Source organism: Podarcis pityusensis (genome assembly GCF_964106645.2).
Source record: "Podarcis pityusensis genome assembly, chromosome: 17".
Lineage (NCBI taxonomy): Eukaryota > Metazoa > Chordata > Lepidosauria > Squamata > Lacertidae > Podarcis > Podarcis pityusensis.
Window position 1 is genome coordinate 33,759,791 of NC_138042.1, and position 23,505 is coordinate 33,783,295.

Below are 23,505 nucleotides of genomic sequence, written 5' to 3' on the forward strand. Positions count from 1 at the left end.
CAGTGTATGGAGACATTGGGGGGAGGAATTGTGGCCCCAAAGAGACTATGAGGTTGTGATTCATTTGAGAAAGCCTGGTGACATCATAAACCCCAAGGACATTTGTGTGAGCGGCAGCCGCTGAGGCTCAGAGAGGGAACAGAATGTGCTGTTTGTTTCAGGGCCACCGTGTGCACGTTCTGTGGCAAAACACGGTGACATTTTTAACAGCGGTGGAAGCAGAAACAAAGATCTCTTGCAGGAACAGCTGGCCTTGTTGTTTCACTGTCACCCTTCAAATATGGCCCTCCTGTGTCATCTCCCACTTCCTCCCTGAAAGAAATAAATGCAAATAGGAGCTGCCTTAAACGGAACAAGGTGAAGGAAAAAAAGCTTAAGGACCCCTGGATGGTTAAATCCAGTCAAAGGCAACTATGGGGTTGCGGCGCTCATCTCACTTTCAGACTGAGGGAGCTGGCGTTTGTCCACAGTTTTCCGGGTCATGTTGCCAGCAAGACTAAACCACTTCTGGTTCAATGCAACACCGTGACAGAAACCTGAGCGCACGGAAACATCGTTTACCTTCCCATCGCAGCGGTACCTATTTATCTACTTGCACTGGTGTGCTTTCGAACTGCTAGGTTGGCAGGAGCTGGGACAGAGCAACGGGAGCTCACTCCGCCGCGGGGATTTGAACTGCCAACCTTCTGATCAGCAAGCCCAAGAGCCTCAGTGGTTTAGACTACAGCGCCACCCGTGTCCCTTCTAAATGGAACAAGACCATTGGTCCATCTAATTCAGCACTATTATATAAGAAGAGCACCTCTGAGCATGTACAGATTGCTCCCGCCTCATATAAACAGACAAGGTCTTTGCATCTCTAATAATAATACTGAGCACTTATATAAATTTTACATAATATCTTAAATCAGGGGAAGCCAGTGTGATGCCTTCTGAGTGTGATTGGGCTACAACTGCTCTCAGCCATCAGCTGACAGGGAAGATTTACACAACACCACACTGGCTACCCCTGCCTTACTACGTTCTAAGTGCATGATTTCAAATTAATTGCACAGACACTGTATATTCACATACCGGTACCTTATTTCTCCAGGAGTACAAAAATTGTCCCCCTGAAGTATGCTGCGAAAGTTAGTGGCAATCACAGTGACTTTGTTGTTGTTTAGTCGTTGGTCCTGAGTGTTGAGGTTTGGGACTTGTTGTTTAGTCGTTTAGTCATTTCCGACTCTTCGTGACCCCATGGACCAGAGCATGCCAGGCACTCCTGTCTTCCACTCCCTCCCGCAGTTTCGTCAAACTCATGCTGGTAGCTTCGAGAACACTGTCCGGCCATCTCGTCCTCTGTCGTCCCCTTCTCCTTGTGCCCTTCATCTTTCCCAACATCAGGGTCTTTTCCAGGGAGTCTTCTCTTCTCATGAGGTAGCCAAAGTATTGGAGCCTCAGCCTCAGGATCTGTCCTTCCAGTGAGCACTCAGGGCTGATTTCCTTAAGAATGGATAGGTTTGATCTTCTTGCAGTCCATGGGACTCTCAAGAGTCTCCTCCAGCACCATAATTCAAAAGCATCAATTCTTCAGCGATCAGCCTTCTTTATGGTCCAACTCTCACTTCCATACATCACTTTGTTGGGAAGGTGATGTCTCTGCTTTTTAATGTCCTCCGCTCTTCCTCAGTAGCATGTTGGATGCCTTCCAACTTGAGGGGCTCATCTTCCAGCGTCATAACTTTTATATGCCTGTTGTCTTTGTCCATGGAGTTTTCTTGGCAGGGATACTGAAGGTTCCTGCTCCAGGTGGATCACATTTGGTCAAAACTCAACACTATGACCTGTCCATCTTGGGTGCCCTGCACGGCATAGTTCATAGCTTTTCTGAGTTATTCAAGCCCCTTCGCCATGGCAAGACAGTGATCCATGAAGGGGCACAGTGACTTTATTCCTCTTCAATGAAGCACATTCAGTGGCACAAAAGATGGTGCAAGTTACTGTCTCCAGCACCCTGAAACATGGGAAAGAGAAGACCATTTGAAAAGGAGGATTTACTTTATGCCACATGCTGACTCAAACTATGCTACAAACCTATATCAATTTCCTTTCGGTTTAACTGCTATGGCTCCCCCTCGCACCAGACTTCTGAGAACAGGAGCGTCATGAGAGGCCTTCTACTGTCATGGACTGGTTGGACACAGAGGAATGGTGGGAGGAACCAGGTGGGGAATCCCCAAGGGAAGAAGACTCAGAGCCCAGTGGTGATGGGGCGATGATGGATGGACTTAGTGAGCTGGGAGAGTCAGTGTCAGAGAGAAGTCTAGAAGCAGAAGCAGAGGCAGAAGCAGAAGCAGGAGAGGAGGGAGGCCAAGAGGCAGAGATTAACCAGGCTGGCAAACATTCACTGGCGTCTCCCCCTCCTGCTGTGTCAAGCTCCTCTCCCCCCTGACTCCCAGAAGCAAGAGAGGTATGAAGAGGGAGGAGCAAAGGTAGGCTGCGCGTGGACGCAGTCTCCAATTGCTTGGGAAAAGCCCTGGCAAGGAGAAGACATTGTCGGCTGTGGGGAGATGGGGGAACTTTAGTCTCAGCAACTGATTTAATGGAGTAAGACCTACAGGGCATGAGCTACTGTGACACTCAGCCAAGTCTGTGGAGATCATGTTTCACTAAAGAAGAGGCACAATGTATATTTCTAGGTGGGTGAGTTGTGTCCTAGATGTTAAGGTAAAGGTAAAGGGACCCCTGACCATTAGGTCCAGTCGTGGCTGACTCTGGGGTTGCGGCACTCATCTCGCTTTATTGGCCGAGGGAGCCGGCGTACAGCTTCCAGGTAATGTGGCCAGCATGACTAAGCCACTTCTGGCGAACCAGAGCAGAGCACGGAAACGCCGTTTACCTTCCCGCCAGAACGGTACCTATTTATCTACTTGCACTTTGACATGCTTTCGAATTGCTAGGTTGGCAGGAGCAGGGACCCAACAACAGGAGCTCACCCCGTCGCGGGGATTCGAACCGCCGACCTTCTGATCGGCAAGTCCTAGGCTCTGTGGTTTAACCCACAACGCCACCCGCGTCCCTTCCTAGATGTTAAGAACATCAATGGGGCAATGGGGGTGAGTCCCACAAAATCATAATTTTTTTGTATACTACTACTACTACTAGTAGTAGTAATAATAATAATAAGCAGAAGCAGTAAACCTTTATCCAGGAACACATGGGCTTGTTCTTTTAGGAACTCCCTCACACAATATTTCAGGTGTGTGAAGCACCAAAATGCTCAGAGTTTGCTGTACGAAATGCTCTTCCTTTGTCTAGTATAGTTAAGAGGACGGCCGTCTCATGATGGATGCGCTTATGAACACCTGCGCATGTGTGTAATTTATCGCCAGTGACATACGGCCAGGCAAAGTGCTGCTTGCTGCCCTTGTGTTAACCTTCTACCCACGGGGACCTTGAGCTCAATTAGTTTTGCTGTTAAGAGTCTCAGCTTTTTAATGGAGAAATTGATTAAATGAATGCGCAAGATAAATGATTGCCTGCCCTGGTTATGGCAATGGAATCATTTACCCCATTTTCTCTGTTACACTGTTTTCTGCCCTCACTCTTTCTGCCTGGTATGAACATTGCTGACAGGGTAACTCTGAAAGACCATTAGCCTTTTATCTGTGTCAAAAGAAAGCTCTTTCCAAGGCAAACCTGGGGAACTGTTAAGGGGTCATTGTGGAGTAGAAATCATACTGGTGACACCATGGAGAGAGAAGACTCTGGCCTCTTATTTGTCAAGTGAGGTCTGTGGATGAAGGCTGCAAAGGTGCTAAAGCAAGGTCCAGGGAAAATACCTCAATTAATATAAATCTGAAGCCATTCAAGCAGCTCCTATGTCATCAGGGGATAATGTAGTTAGCTTAATCCATCTGCATGGGCCTGACAGAAATAGCCGCTTGCCATACCCTCCAAGCGCCCCTATTTTCCAGGGACAGTTCCAGAATTACGAAAGCCATTGCAGTTTCTGATTTGATCCCAGAATGTCACTATGTCTGCCACCAGGGTTGCCACTGCCAAGCTCAGGGTGGGTATCTATATCTATCTATCTATCTATCTATCTATCTATCTATCTATCTATCTATCTATTTATCTATCATCTATCTATCTATCATCTATCTATCTATCTATCTATCTATCTATCTATCTATCATCATCATCTATATATCATCTATCATCTATCTATCATCTATCTATCTATCTATCTATCTATCTATCCAGTGTTTGTTTTTCTAAAATAATGTTTAGGGGGTACTCTCATTTTCCTACTCATATTGAAATACTGCCCCTCAATGAGGGCAAACTTAGATTCACAAAATGTTTAGGGGTATGCGTACCCCTAGAAAAAGCACTCTATCTGTCTATCTATCTATCTATCTATCTATCTATCTATCTATCTATGCAAGTAGAAAGCTAGCACAGCAGGCAGCCTGGAGTGTGAGCTTTTTCTTTGCAGGGATTTTTTTAAAAAAGCAAAACACACACAGGGGACATTCATAAATGGTGTCCCCAACCTCCAACCTGCAGTACAATCCACTCTGCCATTTCCTGACACTTATCTCCTCATTCTGCTGCATGCCTAGATCCAGCTTAAGTTAATCTTGTGGCAATGCATTCCATAAGTTTCATTGTGCATTATGTGAAGGATTTCCATACTTCTTACTGCCCATCAATTTCATTACGGACACAATGAGTTCTTGCAAAAGGCGGGAAAGAGAGAGAAAATATCTCTGTTCGTAATGTCATCGTGCCCATCTCTCCCGCCATCTTTGTTCTAAACTAAACATCTTCTTCAAGCTCTCCTCAGCTGGAAAGGTGTTCCAGCCAGTCAGTCGTATCCAGCAATTCCAGGGATCTCTTAATTGGGAGGACCATATTGCTTATGATGATGGAGATTCCATTTTTACCATCATGCCTTTCCATGGACTAATCAAAGGCTTCTGAAATTTCTTTTCTTTGCTGTGCCCCTTCTTGAATCTTTCTATGCTACTGAGTAATTTCCACTTAGTGAATTAACACTCATATTTGTGCAAAGGGACAAAATCCATTCCATTGATGATCACCCAGGAAGTCATTAAGAGCTCAGGGGCTGAATCCATTATCACTGGCTGACATCCCCCTTGTTACAAATCAACCCTGTGCAGCTGCAGGATTAAAGTGACCTTGAGTCACTCGGAAAGGTTAGGCGGTACATGGCTTTTAAGCTGCCCTTTCTAATGGATGCTTTCTGTTGGCATCATTTCGCCATTGTTTTTGTTTATCTTCCACAGCATTGTGAGCCAAGATCTCTTCTTGCAAAGACTTATTGACCCCTTCTTTAGTTATACACCAGGGGTCAGCAAACTTTTTCAGCAGGGGGCCGGTCCACTGTCCCTCAGACCTTGTGGGAGGCAGGACTATATTTTTTTTTGGGGGGGGGGAATGAACAAATTCCTATGCCCCACAAATAACCCAGAGAAGCATTTTAAATAAAAGGACACATTCTACTCATGTAAAAACACCAGGCAGGCCCCACAAATAACCCAGAGATGCATTTTTTTAAAAAGCACACATTCCACTCATGTAAAAACACACTGATTCCTGGACCGTCCGCGGGCCAGATTTAGAAGGCGATTGGGCCGGATCTGGCCCCCGGGCCTTAGTTTGCCTACCCATGTTACACACACACACACACACACACAGAGTTTTCCATTTCGTGTATGCTTTTTTAAAAAAATGGTAAGTTGCTGTGAGACAATTTCCTCCCTCACAGAGTGGTTCAATTCAGGGAACTCTGGCAATTATAGCACTGAGAGGGGAATGGGGGGGGGGGGGTCTCCTAACAAATCTCAGGACTCTTAACCAACGACAGCTCCCATGATTCTTTGAAGGAAGCTGTGACTGTTTCAAGCGGTGCAATACTTTTGTTTCAATAATAATAATAATGATAATGATAATAATAATTTATTATTTGTACCCAGGCACTCTGGGCGGCTTCCACAGAGACCAAAAATACACTAAAATGTCACACGTTAAAAACTTCCCTGAACAGGGCTGCCTTAAGATGTCTTCTGAATGTCAGGTAGTTGTTTATCGCTTTGACATCTGATGGGAGGGCGTTCCAAAGGGCGGGCACCACTACCGAGAAGGCCCTCTGCCTGGTTCCCTGTAGCCTCACTTCTCGCAATGAGGGAACCGCCAGAAGGCCCTTGGCGCTGGACCTCAGTGTCCGGACAGAACGATGGGGGTGGAGACGCTCCTTCAGGTGGTGCAATACAAATGCAAAGTACAGGCTGGGAACTAAGAGAGAGGCAAGAAAGAGAAAGATGAACATGTTGTGAGGTCTGAGCACATACCCTCCAAGAGTCCCGATTTTCCAGGAACGGTTCTGGAATTACAAAAGCCATCCCAGCTTCTGATTGGATCCCAGAATGTCCCTATTTTCCTTGCCATCGCCACCACCAGGCTCAGGGAGGAGGATGAGCTAGAATTTGTCCCAAGTCGTGCCAGCAGCAAGGGAGCACCCCATTGCCTCTCCATGGCCAAGTGCTGCTGGCCTCCTCCCTTGAGTAGCTCGTAGCAGTTGCTGGAGAGCGGACAAGGAAGGGAAGAGGCTGACACTACCGAGGCCCAATCCTGTTTGACGCTCTGGCTCTGAGGGGCAGGAGGGGGGCAGGGCTGCCCTGGAAGAAAGTGAGAACAGAGCAGAGTTCAAAGAGTCTAGATTTTTAAAAAAAATGCTTTCTGCATCCGTGTCTGTCAGGGAACTGGCATCGGCTCAGGGACAAGAGGGGAAGGAGTGGATGGATTACAGAAAGCCCCCAGGGAATAGCTGTCAACTTACAGATTTGAAAATAAGGGACCAGAAGCCAGAATAAGGGACCTGCAGCCTCACCTGTTCCAGGCACTCCAGTCTTCCTGTCCTCCTGCAGTCTGGTCAAACTCATGCTGGTAGCTTCGAGAACACTGTCTAACCAACTTTGTAACCAGAGGTTCAGCTGAATAGAATCTGAATCACATGCACCACAAGGCCTATGCAGCCTCAACTTAAGATGGCTCCCCGGCCTGGCTTTGCACTGCAAAGTTTGCAGCAGCACATGCAACAAAATGGCGTCCAACATTCAAAAAACTCCTCAGCTTGCATTAACTAGCCACACACAAGGCACGCAAGCTCCACCCCCCAGTCATTCTTAGACTTCTTATTGGGTAAGCAACACAGCCAAGCAACACAGTTGGAGCCTCCCTTCTCCCTGGCCGGCAGGGAGGGAGGGAGAGGAGCTGCTTCCTTTGAAATTTAAGGGACATCATTTAAGGGACATTTAAGGGACATCTATCAATAAGGGACAGCAGCGGGACATGGCGCTGGAATAAGGGACTGTCCCTTCAAATAAGGGACACTTGACAGCTATGCCCCAGGGATCGTGGGAAGCAGCACCTCCTCAGCAGAGGAAAGAAGCCACACCTCTAGTGAGGAGGAGATGCAGGGCTTGGAGGCTGCAAGGCAGTGCCAGGACACCTTGCCTGAAGAAAGCGGGGAGGAGGGAGGTCCCCCGTTGCCCACGCCATTCGTGCACAGTAGGCTAACATGCTGAGAAGGGAGGCGTAGACTGGGGGTCAAGAGATTACTCTGCTGGGGAAGATTCAAGGGCCGCCCACTTTCAGATTCTGCCAGTGAATGAGCCAGCCACGGAAGAGTGGGGCTCTGCATGGTGAAAGTTTATTTTGGCACCAAAAACAAGGCTTTACAGCCGACCAGGGAGGCATTTGCCTGATTGCTCTCGAGCAGCCCCCTGATACTTTTACAATGTCTAATCTTGCCCCTTTCTAAAATTTATTTATGGGTGCGTGTCTTTCTTTTTGTAAATCTACCAAAGAATAAAATAACATAAAATCGGGATTACGGGGTTTTCAGAATGGTGGAGGGTGTGTGCATTGGGGAGGGGCAAGAAAAAGTGGGGGTTGAGGAGGGTCCATTGGGGTGGGAGTGAGAAATATCTCTATTTTCATCTGAGGAATGGTGGAGGGTATTTGAGCGCACATGAGGCCACTGGCTTTCTGAAGCTAGGGAGTTTCAGTTTGGTTTATCCCAGATGGGATAATGTATACCAGGCATAGGCAAACTCAGCCCTCCAGATATTTGGAGACTACAACTCCCATCATCCCTTGCTAACATGAGCAGTGGTCAGGGGTGATGGGATTTGTAGTCCCGAAACATCTGGAGGGCCGAGTTTGCCTATGCCTGATGTATACACTGGATTGTATGTTGGAAGAAAGGCATGATATGAATGCAAGAGAATAAATATCTGAATTACTTCATGTTGCAGGCTGGAGTTATGAATGAGTCTTTGGGTTGAAAAGGCACAACCAAAGAAGCAGCGATATAAGAACTGAATTCAAATCAAAAACAAAACACACACAGCCACAAAGAGATAAGAGGAAACCTCTGAGCTATTCCAAGGAGCTGATTAATGAAGGCAGGTGTTGCTTGTGAGAAAACAATTCCAATGATACAATGCAATGTTCTCCTTCCAGCCACAGGGGAGGCAGAAGGGCAGCTGGCAAGGGGCACATAGAGTCTCCCAGGATGAGCGGGGTGAAATCACCCAGAGAGGAAATGAAAGGACCCATCAATTTCAAGACAGGCATATTTCATGCTTAGATGGACAGTCCCAAACTGGACTAATAAACCAAAACAGGAAAATATGTACCTTTTATTGGGGAGGGGGGAGGCCTGAAATATAACTGGGGTTGCCATATTTTCAAAAAGTAAAAATAAGGACACAAAAGTTAAGCTTTTTTTTTTTTTTAAAGGAACTTTGCCAAAATCTACACTTCCAACATGGGTTGCGATACACCTGGATTTTCCCGGACATGAAAGCCTTTTTGCCCGTGTACTGTTTCCGATGGCCTAATCCAGACTATGTTTGGGAAATTCTGCACGTATGGCAGCCCTAGCCGGTACGTTGGACTAGGGGGTGGAAATTCCAATAGGGAGAGCAGTTTATTATGCAGAGGAGGCAAAGCCTTTTTGAGCCAGCACAATCTTCATACAGCCTGAAATATACTCAGAGTCGAGAGTGGATTTCATGCTCTTTATTCAGCTCATAGTGGTGAGGAGGAATGAAAGTCCCCCCCAAAGTATCTGCTTTATATACATTATTTACACAATGGGCTGCACGTGATTGGCTAATTCCGGAATTCTCTTGTAGGCCAATCAGGTTGTGGATTCACTTCCATCTGGAGCTGGATTGGGTGGCTCCTGCGGACCAATCATACTGCTGCATTGTTCTAGGACCAATCAGACTGCTGCATTCTGAATCCTATTGTTCTAGGACCAATCAGACTGCTGCATTTTGGATCCTATTCAACTCAGTACATAACACAGCCCTTTCTTCCTGGAGTGTTAAAGGTCAGAATTTGTCAAGATGGAAGCAGCTTCCCAACATAAAAAAAACCCCTAACTACTGAAAGGTATCTGCAGAGAGTGGGTGCATGCAGATTTTATTTAAGCAGCAAGGGGAGAGAAATGCTTAATCATTCTCCCCTCCCTCCGGAAGTTTTCAAACTCGCATGCATACGTACTCCAGGCTGCTTCCCTGGCACTACCTCAGTATATCTCTGCATCTTTCCCTGCCCAGCAGATGGAAAAGCAGCCTGGCAACAGCAGCTTGGATGGGATAAAGCAGTGCCCACACCCAGCTGCTCTGATCAAACCTTCAGACCCCACTCCTATGGCTGTGTTTCAATGAAGCGAGAGCAAGGAATATCCTGTCCAGAGATGGCTCATGGTTCTCCAATGTCCCATCTGGTCTGAGTCACGAATGCTCAGCTATGCATCAAGCCCAATTTGTCACCCAGGAAATTGAAGCACATCCCTAGAATGTGAAAATTCAAACAAAAAACCCCATGTCAATGGTTTTGCATCTTAAAGAGCAACCCTACTTGTTTCGTAAGGTAACATCAAATCTGAACATTTCCTCTTGGGATAAGCCTTTTATTAAGAAAAGATTTGCAAAAGCTGGAGCAAGTTGAATATTTCATGGTTAGGGAAAACGTCTTCCGTTAAAAATTAATGTAATACCACGTGGGCCAAGAAGCTACAGTTAGAACTGGATATGGAACAACTGATTGGTTCAAAATTGAGAAAGGAGTACGACAAGGCTGCATATTGTCTCCCTGTTTATTTAACTTATATGCAGAATTCATCATGCGAAAGGCTGGGCTGGATGAATCCCAAGCCGGAATTAAGATTGCTGGAAGAAATATCAACAACCTCAGATATGCAGATGACACAACATTGATGGCAGAAATTGAGGAGGAATTAAAGAACCCTTTAATGAGGGTGAAAGAGGAGAGCGCAAAATATGGTTTGAAGCTCAACATCAAAAAAACAAAGATCATGGCCACTGGTCCCATCACCTCCTGGTAAATAGAAGGGGAAGAAATGGAGGCAGTGAGAGATTTTACTTTCTCGGGCTCCATGATCACTGCAGATGGTGACAGCAGCCACGAAATTAAAAGACGCCTGCTTCTTGGGAGAAAAGCAGTGACAAACCTAGACAGCATCTTAAAAAGCAGAGACATCACCTTGCCGACAAAGGTCTGTATAGTTAAAGCTATGGTTTTCCCAGTAGTGATGTATGGAAGTGAGAGCTGGACCATCAAGAAGGCTGATCGCCGGGGAATTGATGCTTCTGAATTATGGTGCTGGAGGAGACTCTTGAGAGTCCCATGGACTGCAAGAAGATCAAACCTATCCATTCTTAAGGAAATCAGCCCTGAATGCTCACTGGAAGGACAGATCGTGAAGCTGAGGCTCCAAGACTTTGGCCACCTCATGAGAAGAGAAGACTCCCTGGAAAAGACCCTGATGTTGGGAAAGATGGAGGGCACAAGGAGAAGGAGACAACAGAGGACGAGATGGTTGGACAATGTTCTCGAAGCTACCAGCATGAGGTTGACCAAACTGCAGGAGGCAGTGGAAGGCAGGAGTGCCTGGCGTGCTCTGGTCCAGGGGGTCACAAAGAGTCAGACACAACTAAACGACTAAACAACAACAACAACAACATTTACTTGTTTTGGTCATTTCCCGTACCAATTGTGGCTAAAACAATTCAAAACAGTTCCCCTTGGGCCACCCTCTGGCACAGACAGTTTTCTGCGTAGTATTTATTGTGGGAAAACAAAATAGTCGAAAAGATGGCAAGCTGGGAAATATACGACTAGCCATGGAATCTGTGAAAGATGCAGAATCAGCTATCCTTCCCCTCACCCTGCCCCAGGATTCTCTTAGCTTCATTGAAAAGAAAAAGAAAACCCACAAGCTTTCTAACCCCCATGGATGAATGGAAAAACAATGACCCCTAAAGCCACACTTGTTTCGTATCAATGTGTGAAATTCTGATTTCTTGGTTTCCTGACATCCCCACACTCTGAGGAGAACGGGTTATGAATATGGAAGCAGCAGAGAATTTCTTCCAGAATATGAATTAGGTGACCCACGGCACAACTCCAGTTGAGGAGTGGGGTCCTGGAAGTCCTCAAGCTCTATTGCGGGGTATAAGGGCTCCCCTTCACCTGTGCAGTCCATTAGAGCCATATTTACCTGGAAAGCTCTCGTGGGCGACTTCCCTGGGCCCTGTAATGTCTGTTACGGCCTGCTTGTACCAACTGAAGCCTGTATTTTGAGCTACTAGAACCATCAAGCACCATTCAGTGTTGCCACAGGATACAGGCCAAAGCCAGAGCGTGGCCCCTTTAATTTCCCTGTAGTATCACTTGAGGGGCAGAACAGTCCCCAGTCTTTGCTTGAGAAAATAAGGATGCGGCTGACCTTTGCACTTTCGCTGTGTATATGCCATACGTTTAAAGCACATTCACACACAACCCCATCATCCTGGGAGATATAGTTTATACCCCTTTCAAAACTACAATTCCAAAGCGCCCTTAATAAACCACAGTTCCCATGGCCTTTCCGGGGGGGGGGGAGTCTTGTGCTTTAAATGTGCATTAAATGTACCGTGTTTTTCGCTCTATAAGACACACTTTTCCCCTCCTAAAAAGTAAGGGGAAATGTGTGTGCGTCTTATGGAGTAAATGCAGGTTGTGTGGCTATCCCAGAAGCCAGAATAGCGAGAGGGAACGCCTCACAGCACTCCCTCTTGCTGTTCTAGCTTCTGGCTTAGCCCCTCTGTCTCTTCCCCCACCTCCTGGAAAAGACTGCAAGCGCCACACACATGTTCCACGCGGCTCGTTAAAGGGAACGCTGAGCAGAGCCTGGGATGCATACAGGCTCTGCTCACCTCTCCCTTTAAAGAATATTTTTTTCCTTGCCTTCCCCCTCTAAAAGCTAGGTGCATCTTATGGTCAGGTGCGTCTTATGGAGCGAAAAATACGGTCTGTTATGTACACAGTCCTAGTCAGCCGTTGACGTTTGGAGCTCTCCCAGGTCCTGCAGAGTTTTATTCTGACCAGCTGCCTGCAAAAGCCTCTCCCGGCTCTCTCCTTCTTGCTTCTTGCTGCTGATCCCAGTTCTCTTCCGCTCCCACCCTGCCAGAAAGAGGACTTAAGCAAACATCGCCTAGTGTTTCTCTCCCATGTCATCTACAGTGTGAATAAGCCTTCTGTTCCTTTGGGCCTCTGACATTTGTAAATGCTGACTAATTTTGCCGTGGCCGCTTATCGACAAGTCAACATGCTACTTGCACCTGTTTGGCCGCCGCGATTTCCCTGTTTACAAACACGTGTCTGAAGTGGATCCAGAAAGCTTAACAATGAACCTCAGCGAGATCCCTTAGCTTGTCTTGACAAGCTCATCCTGCAATAAAGCCAACCTTGCCCAAAATAATAAGTTGAGATCTGGGGCATTCGTATGCCGTAACCTGATAGAGAAATGAGGACAACCCCTTGCTGCATTTGGAAGGCCAGAGAGGAAAAATGCCTCTATATAGCGAAGACCCTCTAATAGTTTACAAAGAGTTAAGGCCTAACTTCCTCTGTTGTGCCCTTTTGAGGTAAGATGACTCATAGGCAGCTGCTATGGTAACCATGACATAAGTAAACTGGAGGTGGGGAAGAGATAGAGTCCCTTTTAACGCCTAACATTATATGTATCCTATAAGATTGGCACTGAATGCAGAACGTCTACATCTGCAAGCCTCGCATTCAGGAGATAGTCCTAAGGGCCAGATTGAAAGGTGTGGAGGGCCACATTTAGGATCCAGATTTGAGGCTCCTCCCTCCTGTGCTATGCCATTTCAGGCATGATTCCTGACTTCGTCTATCCCACTTCTCCCACCTCAACTGTGGTCTCCCATCCAAGTACTAACCAGGCCTGACCCTGCTTAGCTTCCGAGATCAGACGAGATCAGACGTGTTCAGGGTAGTATGGCCGTAGACTCACCACCTCAACTGTGATGTCATTTGAAGAAAGCAAGTCGCTTCCCTGTGCTATACAGCAAGGCTGGCCCTGTCCCCATTGGATTCAGCCACACAAATGTTACCATAGGCGGCTGTTACTCAAGAGTTTCTCTGAGAGCACTGAAAGGCTTGTGAACAGACTGTGCCTCTTGCAAAACCTAAAAAGAATCCATTTCTCCTCTGCCTACACACCTGTCTAAATGAAGATGCTTCCAGGAAGTCCAGATCTTGAGCTCTGGGAGAACCAGTGTGGTGTAGTGGTTAAGAGTGGTAGACTCGTAATCTGGGGAACCGGGTTCGCGTCTCCGCTCCTCCACATGCAGCTGCTGGGTGACCTTGGGCTAGTCACACTTCTTTGAAGTCTCTCAGCCCCCCACTCACCTCACAGAGTGTTTGTTGTGGGGGAGGAAGGGAAAGGAGATTGTTAGCCACTTTGAGACTCCTTCGGGTAGTGATAAAGTGGGATATCAAATCCAAACCCTTCTTCTTCTTCTTCTTCTTCTTCTTCTTCTTCTTCTTCTTCTTCTTCTTCTTCTTCTCCTCCTCCTCCTCCTCCTCCTCCTCCTCCTCCTTGGAGAAAAAGTGAGGCGGTAATGTAAAAACAGGGTTGCGGGTGGCGCTGTGGGTTAAACCACAGAGCCTAGGGCTTGCTGATCAGAAGGTTGGCAGTTCGAATCCCCGCAACGGGGTGAGCTCCCGTTGCTCGGTCCCTGCTCCTGCCAACCTAGCAGTTTGAAAGCACCTCAAAGTGCAAGTAGATAAATAGGTACCACTCCAGCGGGAAGGTAAACGGCGTTTCCGTGCGCTGCTCTGGTTCGCCAGAAGCGGCTTGACCCGGAAGCTGTACGCCTGCTCCCTCGGCTAATAAAGCGAGATGAGCGCCGCAACCCCAGAGTCGGCCACGACTGGACCTAATGGTCAGGGGTCCCTTTAATGTAAAAACAACAAAAACACAGAATGTGGAGAAACTGATTAGTTCTCTAAATCCTGAACAAGAGTACCTTAGCCTGAAATCTATTTGGATCCAATATTGAAGCCTTTCAATATCCCTTTTGAAAAGAATTAAAACAGTGGAAATTGAAGGTAAGGACCAATTCATACATTTACAGCTGTGGCATAGAAGTTGCTTCCCCATGGTTCAGCCATCCCATTATAAAGACAAACTATGTGGATACTGGGTGTTACTTGAGTGATGTTGTTTTGGGACAAGTGCTGCCTCTGGGCATGTTTGTTTTCCATCTACTCAAGTTGTGCATTCTGCAAAATAAAAAGATATACTGTGCTGGGGTTTTTTTATATCACAAGAAACAGACTCTTCCAAGTTGCTCATCCATTGCAGGAAGTGGGGAGCAGAAAATAATATTCTGCCTACATTGAGTATTCCAGCCTACAGCTCATATTTTTCTATCTGATGTTGATAAGAACAGTAGCTAGGCAACTGTCACAGCTTTCCTCGAATCTGTTTCTCTGCATGCCCAGTGGAGCTCAGGCTTAGAGCTGCGTACATACATTGTAGGAGTAAATCTCTCAAACCTATCGGGAAGGAGGAACTTTTCAAAATGTAGGAACAAATTTGCATTCCCCCCTAGGAGCCCTGTGGTATAGAGGACAGCATTTCTTAGCAAACTCTTAAATGTTATTTTGCTTGGAGCTGTCTATGTTTTGGTACAGGATCACATCACTTTTTTAAAAATATCCAGGCTTTCTGGCCAGCTTCAGTTTGGTTAAGCAGCAACTAAAGGGTATAACAATATGACGCTTAAGTATTTTGATTGGAATGTGTCTGTTTTGGTGGTAATACGTACAGTTCAGGTGCAAGAACAGATAGAAGCTTTGTTGGGGAGTTGGGGATTAAGGTCATGATCCTGACCTACTGCGTAGGCAACCCAGTCAGGTGCGTGGGGTATAAATAATAAAAGCATTGTTATTATTATTAATATTAATATTGTAAAGGTAAAGGGACCATTAGGTCCAGTTGTGACCCACTCTTGGGTTGCGGCGCTCATCTCGCTTTATTGGCTGAGGGAGCCGGCATACAGCTTCCGGGTATGTGGCCAGCATGACAAAGCCGCTTCTGGCAAACCAGAGCAGCGCACGGAAACGCCATTTACCTTCCCGCCGGAGCAGTACCTATTTATCTACTTACACTTCGTGCTTTCAAACTGCTAGGTTGGCAGGAGAAGGGACCGAGCAACGGGAGCTCACCCCGTTGCGGGGATTCAAACCGCCGACCTGATCGGCAAGTCCTAGGCTCTGTGGTTTAACCACAGCGCCACCCGCGTCCCTATTATTATATAGGATGTCCCTATTTTCATCAAATAAATGTTGGAGGGTATGGACTTTGGCCCTGAGGGTTCTGACTTCCTTTCTTTTAAAATGTTACAAGCTGCTCAGGTAAGCAACTGGAACCTGCAGTTCTGTTGCCTCTTAAAGACTCTTCCCTCCCTATGAACTCCAACAGAGGGCATACCAGAGTAGAAAGCAAATTATTATCTAGCTTCCTGATGTTATCGCAGAGGAGCCTGGTAGTGCCTTGACTCAGACCACCAACCAAGTTACGTAATGCAGAGCCAAGGGTTGAAGCTGGGACTTCCTGGATGACTGCTTAGTTTATGCTACTGTAGCTCTCATTATGGCCTAATCAATCTTTTTTACATGTGGCTGGTAAAATCTATTAGAGCAATCAATATCTATTAGGGAAACAAAAAGTCTAGCCTGAAATCAATAACATTTTTTGCTGAGGAACTGGCTGGTTTTAGGAGATGTTCCACTACTGGTAATTGCTTTGTGCTCTTTTCACATTTAGTTCACTGGTAGTTTGCTAGTATTCACATAAACATGGAATTCGCTTTTTCTTTCTTTTTTAAGTGTTGTAACCTTAAATTCAACACCTTCCCCTTTCAGTAGAGATAATTTTGGAATGAAATTGCTAAGGCTTGATCTTAATCACCAATATACCAAGGCAAAAATCAGACTAAGGATAGGGTGCTCCAACTACAAAATAGGGCAGAATAAGTGTGTGTGTGTGTGTGTGTGTGTGTGTGTACACACACAATACTTGTTCTGCGCAACAGACAATTATATCTCCAACATGGAAATTGCCTTCACGTGTTCTAATAACTTGAAATGTATAGACAGTTTTGGTGGACATACAAGACAACGTTAAATAGTTAATGTATGGCATTTACCTTACAGAGCTGATCACACCTATACCAAAACATCTCTCCAAAAGGACTTATGTGTTCTTGAAGGATATACAGTACCCATATTAGCACAGGTTATAAATGGGCACCATGTCTCCTGCCTGTAACCCCATGTTCACAGACATACTGCCTCCGATAGTGGAGTTAGAACATACTCAGTATGGTTAGCAGCCACCAATACACCTCTTCTCCATGAATTTGTCTAATTCTCAACGCTCAGCAGTGTTCCCCTGGCTTTGCAGCCCCTCCAACTATTTGACGATCGATCCTTCTTCATGTAATGCAACTTGTTTCTTTTGCTTGTTTTATTAAATTTATATAACACCCTTCCACAAGAGATCCCAGGGCAGCTCACAGAATAAAATACAAGATAAGACACAAGTAAATAAATAAACCAAAACAAAAGCCCCATTTTCGCACAGATGAATTTAAAAGGCTGTACAGTGGTACCGCGGGATGCGAACGGGATCTGTTCCGGAGCCCCGTTTGCATCCTGAACAGAATGTAAGACGTGACTGCACGTCTGTGCATGCGTGGGTCACGTTATGCCGCTTCTGCGCATGAGCGTGACGTCATTTGGACCATCTGCGCATGCGCGAGCAGCGAAACCCGGAAGTAATCCGCTCCGTTACCTCTGGGTCGCCGCGGAGCACAACCCAAAAATACTTATCCTGAAGCGTATTTATCCTGAGGTATGACTGTAGTATATTAATCAGCCAAAGGCCTGGTTGAAGAGGAACATTTTCGTCTGGCACCTAAAATATATATAATGAAGGCGCCAGGCAAACCTCCCTGGGGAGAGCATTCCACACATGGGGAGCCACTGCAGGAAAGGCCCCTTCTTGTGCAGATACCTTCCAGACCTCTTGTGGAGGAGGCACACAAAGAAGGGTCTCAGAGGATGAATGCAGAGTCCGGGACAGTTTATATGGGGAGAGGCAGTCCTTGAGGTATTGTGGTCCTAAGCTGTTAAAGGCTTTGTAGTTCAAAACCAGAACACTGAATTGGGCACAGAAGCTAAATGGCAGGCAGTGCAGTTGGACCAGGATCAGTGTGATATGCTCAAACCATCTTGTCCCATTGAGCAACCAGGCCACTGAATTCTGCACCAGTTGAAGCTTCTGAACCGTCTTCAAAGGCAGCCCTACGTGTAACGCATGGCAGTCAGTGCTGGATTTACATATTAGCTAAACAAGCTATAGCTTAGGGCCCCAGTCTCTTGGGGGCCCCCCAAAAAAATTAAAGGGGGAAAAACCTGGATGTACATTTTCAGAATATAAGATAAAAAATAGCTTCTTCTTAACTGTATTTCAGTTCAGCAATTACTTTGATAAAACACATATTTTGTTATGTGCAAATGGCTTTAGATAGGTCCATAAATTACCATATAGCATGTATTCAACACAAAAAAACAGTGACAGTTTGTTGTTGACAAAGGACAGCTGGACATATAAAGGGCCCCATTCCCTTCAGTAGCTAAGGGCCTCATCAAATCTAAATCCGGCCCTGATTGCAGTAATCCAGCTTCACTGGTGTGAAGTGTCCGTGATACACCAGCTTCAGAATTAGCTCCTTCATGGCAGCCAAAATGGCTTTAAGCAGGGCTTCCTCCATAATGCCTCCCATTCTCCATTAGTTACGTCTTTTACTCAAGTCAGGTCTGGACAGTGCTGCTTGCAGATTCCTTTCTTTTAATTTTATTTTACAGAAACAACATAGTGACCGAATTCAAGAAGTTCAGGTTATTTTGTCACCTCTTTAAGGGCTTATTTCCCAGTAGGTTAAATGAATAATAATAATGCCTCATAATACGAACTTTGGACCACCCACTCAAAGCTATTATGGGAAGAGGAGGTACTCCATAAAATTAACAGTGGACTTATGGCATTCACTGCCAAAATATTTATCCATTTATTTACTGAATTTGTCTCCTGCCCATCCTCCTAAAGTCATCCAGAGTGATAAAACAAATTTTAAAAAAATTAAAAATATCTTCCATATTGTTATTTATTCATTTAGATGTTGTGAGGGGCAGATTAGTAGACAAATTTATGGAGCTGAGGCTTAACAGCAGCTACTAACCACCCTGGCTAAATTGAACCTCCATGTTCAGATGCAAAATACCTCTGAAAAGCAGGTGTTGAAGCCAGAAAAGGAGGCCTGTCGCATTCATCTGACTGGCCAGTCTCCAGTGGCTAGAATTTGTTTGGTATTCCCCACTCTGTTGTTTGGTATTCCCCCAGTTCCCTGAACGTCTTTGGTAATCCCCTCTTTTTTATTTGGCATTCCCTACTTCTCTGGTTGATAAATTCTAAGCTAGCCAGGGGACTACTAGTCATCTTCTAGTTCAGTGCATTTCCTTGTGAGAAAAGGGTAACTAACATTTTAATTTTTTTGCAATATCAATTTTGGGGCTAGAGAGCAATTTTGATCACTGCAGATGGTGACAGCAGCCACGAAATTAAAAGACGCCTGCTTCTTGGGAGAAAAGCAAAGACAAACCTAGACAGCATCTTAAAAAGCAGAGACATCACCTTGTCAACAAAGGTCCGTATAGTTAAAGCTATGGTTTTCCCAGTAGTGATGTATGGAAGGCTGATCGCCGAAGAATGGATGCTTTTGAATTCTGGTGCTGGAGGAGACTCTTGAGAGTCCCATGGACTGCAAGAAGATCCAACCTATCCATTCTTAAGGAAATCCGCCCTGAGTGCTCACTGGAAGGACAGATCCTGAAGCTGAGACTCCAATACTTTGGCCACCTCATGAGAAGAAAAGACTCGCTGGAAAAGACCCTGATGTTGGGAAAGATGGAGGGCACAAGGAGAAGGGGATGACAGAAGATGAGGTGGTTGGATAGTGTTCTTGAAGCTACCAGCATGAGTTTGACCAAACTGCGGGAGGCAGTGGAAGATAGGAGTGCCTGGCGTGCTCTGGTCCAGGGGGTCACGAAGAATCGGACACGACTAAACGACTAAACAACAACAACAACTTCTTTGGTTGATAAATTCTAAGCCAAGTCGGAGGAGTCACCTTCTAGTCCAGTGCATATCCTTATGAGAAAAGGGTAACACAGAGCATTTTAATTTTTTGCAATACAGTGGTACCTCAGGTTACATACGCTTCAGGTTACATACGCTTCAGGTTACAGACTCCACTAACCCAGAAATAGTACCTCGGGTTAGGAACTTTGCTTCAGAATCAGAACAGAAATCGTGCTGCAGCAGTGCGGCGGCAGCGGGAGGCCCCATTAGCTAAAGTGGTGCTTCAAGGTTAATAACAGTTTCAGGTTAAGAACGGACCTCCAGAAGGAATTAAGTACGTAACCCAAGGTACCACTGTATCAATTTTGGGGCTAGAGAGCAATTTTGTACCCATCTAAGTCCCAAACCTCAACACTCAGGGTCAGCGGTGTAGCGTTGGTGCCTAGTGGGCAGCCCAGCTGGCTGACACGGCCTTGGTGGGTGGAGAGGAACACCGGGCCGGGCCATGCTGGGGTCACCTGTTTGGGGGTGCCTGGTTCGCACCCCCTCAAAAATTGTGCACCTAGGACCAGAGCACCCCTGGCACTGCAAAGCTCAGTCACAGATGGAAAGCAAAAGCTGAGAAAGCCACGCTTCTCACTTCTGTTCACCCGGGGAATACTTTTAATTGTCTGAGGTGAACCAGTGAACTGTATTATTTTCCTCAGTTTCTGTATCCATCTCTCTCTCACGAGCCGCGCCAAATTTCTATCCACTTTAGCGTATACTTTGTTGAGGTTTAAATGATGACTCAGAGAATAATGCTGCTTAAAACCCCATCTCCGTGCAGGCCTTTCCTACTTTATATGCAACGTTATCTCCTTTTTGTTAAGAAAGTGACTGGAGGCGTAATTAAGAATAATGATCCCTTTGTTCACCAGTAATTGGTTCATACGCACATTTAGTAAGATATTAGCGAGATTCTATAGTGTTGGGGAAGAACATTATGTTTCTGCAGCGCATAAGCATTATCTGGGAAGTGGGTCACTTTGTCTACCATTGTTCCTCCTGCATTCTGATTTTCCTTATTGATTCCCTCTCTTCCTTAAGAGTACAAGCGCCGTCTTACAAGTCCAAGGCCTTTGGCTAGTAGCCTGCTACCCAGTGTCAGAAGGGTGGCGACTCCCAGCTTGCTTGGTGGCAGCACTGGCGGGCGAAATAGGGACATTCTAGAATCAAATCGGGATGCGGGTGGCGCTGTGGGTTAAACCACAGAGCCTAGGACTTGCCGATCAGAAGGTCGGCGGTTCGAATCCCCACAACGGGGTGAGCTCCCATTGCTTGGTCCCTGCTCCTGCCAACCTAGCAGTTCGAAAGCACACAGTGCAAGTAGATAAATAGGTACCACTCCAGCGGGAAGGTAAACGGCGTTTCTGTGCGCTGCTCTGGTTCATCAGAAGCGGCTTAGTCATGCTGGCCACATGTCCCGGAAGCTGTACGCCGACTCCCTCGGCCAATAAAGCGAGATGAGCGCGCAACCCCAGAGTCGGTCACGACTGGACCTAATGGTCAGGAGTCCCTTTACCTTTAGAATCAAATCAGAAGCTAGGCGGCTTTTGACTGACCCTTAGAAATCAGGACACCAGGAGGGTATGCAGACCAGTTGCATTAGTATTTCCAAGTGATCCCTGGTGGGACGTCTTTTTATATATATAATTTTTTTATTAGTTTTTTAACATATCATTTTCAACAGTAATTAAACATACTTTTACATCTTATTCAAAAAATTTTTAACTTCCATCAATCCTGTCTAAAAAATTTCCAATCTAATCTCTTAGTATGCATTTCTTATCTTCCCTATTACATTTCAAACTCATAACCAATATCTCTATCTTTTTCTACTTTGTAACACTTCGTATATTTCTCCTTACAAAACTTCTTGTAGTCCTACTAGCGGAATTTGTTGATTACAGTTGCTCTTCAAATAATTCATATATTTCTTCCAATCTTCTGTAAATCTCTGGTCCCGCAGGTTTCGAATCCTTGCTGTCATTTTGTCCAATTCTGCATAGTCCATTAATTTTGTCTGCCATTCTTCTTTCGTCAGAATTTTTTCTTGTTTCTGGGCTAACAATACTCTTGCCGCAATTGTTGCATATAAAAACAATTTAACATCTTGCCTAGTAATGTCGTGACCTATAATACCAAGTAAAAATGCTTCTGTTTTTTAAAAAATGTATATTTCAACATCTTTTTCATCTCATTATATATCATTTCCCAGAAGTTCTTTACTTTTTTTACATTCCCACCACATATGATAAAATGTTCCTTCTTTTTCTTTACATTTCCAACATTTATTGTTTGTTTTATACATTTTAGCTAATTTCACTGTGTAATATACCATCTATACATCATTTTCATCATTCTCTTTCAAAGCATTACAGGCTGTAAATTTTATCCTTTCATTCCACAACCTTCCCTGGTGGGACGTCTTGTGGGTGGGGAAAAGGAATGTAATCAGGTCCTATCACAGGGTCATGCTAGTCATGCTATGCAGATATCACGTCATGCAGAAAAAGAACCAAGAGTAACCACTACCGAGCGAGCAAGAGCCCGGCCATGGCGTACGGTGGCCTCGCAGTGCCCACCACCGTCATGAGCATGTTCTGGACAGTGGTCGTCTTTGGCGTGCTGTGGTTTGTGCCCAAGGGGCCTAACCGGGGTGTTATTAACACAATGTTGGTGACATGTGCTGTCTGCTGCTATCTCTTCTGACTGATTGCAATCCTGGCTCAGCTGAACCCTCTCTTCGGACCACAGTTAAAAAGTGAAGTAATTACATATCTAAAGTACCACTGGCCTTAACCAATGTGCTTTTCTATTGCAGTTTGTGGACTGGGATACGAAGAGATTTTCTTTATGTAAAGCCCTGTTGATCCAGATGCCTTCTAGCGTACTTTGAATCCGACCACATCTGCTCAATGCCTTACTGTTTGTTCTATTACAAGAAATGTTTGCCTACTCTTGTTGTTTTTTCACCTTTGAAAGTGCCTAATAGATACCTATATTTCTACTCAGTACAATGTTGTGCTTGAATTTCAAGTATTATAAATAATATTCCATCCCTCTTCTCTGCACTGGCAGTGGCTAGATGGAACTGAGAATTGCCTCTGAGCATTTATTTGCCTTACCAATTTTTATACTAGACTGTCTACTGATCCAGTTCACAAGCACAGTCTGAATGCTGTGTCTGATAACTTTAAGAAACAACCAAATACATTTCCTGCTTTCTTGTATTCCTACCTTCTTCTGTTCTGAAGCTTACAGACACTGCAAAGAGAGACTCTCCACACCGGAATTTGATATCTCTACCTTAGGTTCTTTCTGAGATCCTTCAATTGTTTCTTTTCTCTTTCTAGGTGACCATTCTCTCCTTAGCATGCTACCCTCTCAGGTGTTTTCCTTGTGGGCTATAGATGTTCCCCCAAATCTTGGAAGAGCCAGTTTGGAATGACATGTGCTGTAAATCTTAAGAGAATTGGAAGGATGTGTTTCCAACCTCTCCCCCACTTCCTTGCCACAAGTTGCCCAGGTTGCCAATACCCAGCCTTAGGCACTCAAAGATCAAGGCAAACCTGACAACAAAGATTGACAGGAACTCAGTAGAAAGTCAGCAGGAGGGAATGTGGTGGGTGATCAACCCCTGAGTAACCTGTTTGGTATGAAGGTGTAGCAAAATGTGAGCCCAGCTTTGGTTATAACTTGGAGGACTTCCATGCCCCTGGGTACATGATTCAATGCCTGCTCATTGGCAGATCCATTTATAGACCAGAGCCACAGTAAGCAGAAATCTATGCTGGCAACCACAGGAAATTGTAGAGAAGTTAGTAAAATGGAGTAATAAGGTGTCAGGAGGT

General features: G+C 45.5%; 1 pseudogene across 1 annotated transcript; it reads left to right on the forward strand.

Moving 5' to 3' along the window:
* The first annotated feature begins 22,193 nt into the window (after positions 1–22,193).
* LOC308466558 (V-type proton ATPase subunit e 1 pseudogene) lies at positions 22,194–22,865 on the forward strand (annotated as a pseudogene). Its single transcript has one exon. The product of its transcript is annotated as a V-type proton ATPase subunit e 1 pseudogene (transcript).
* Positions 22,866–23,505: the final 640 nt, after the last annotated feature.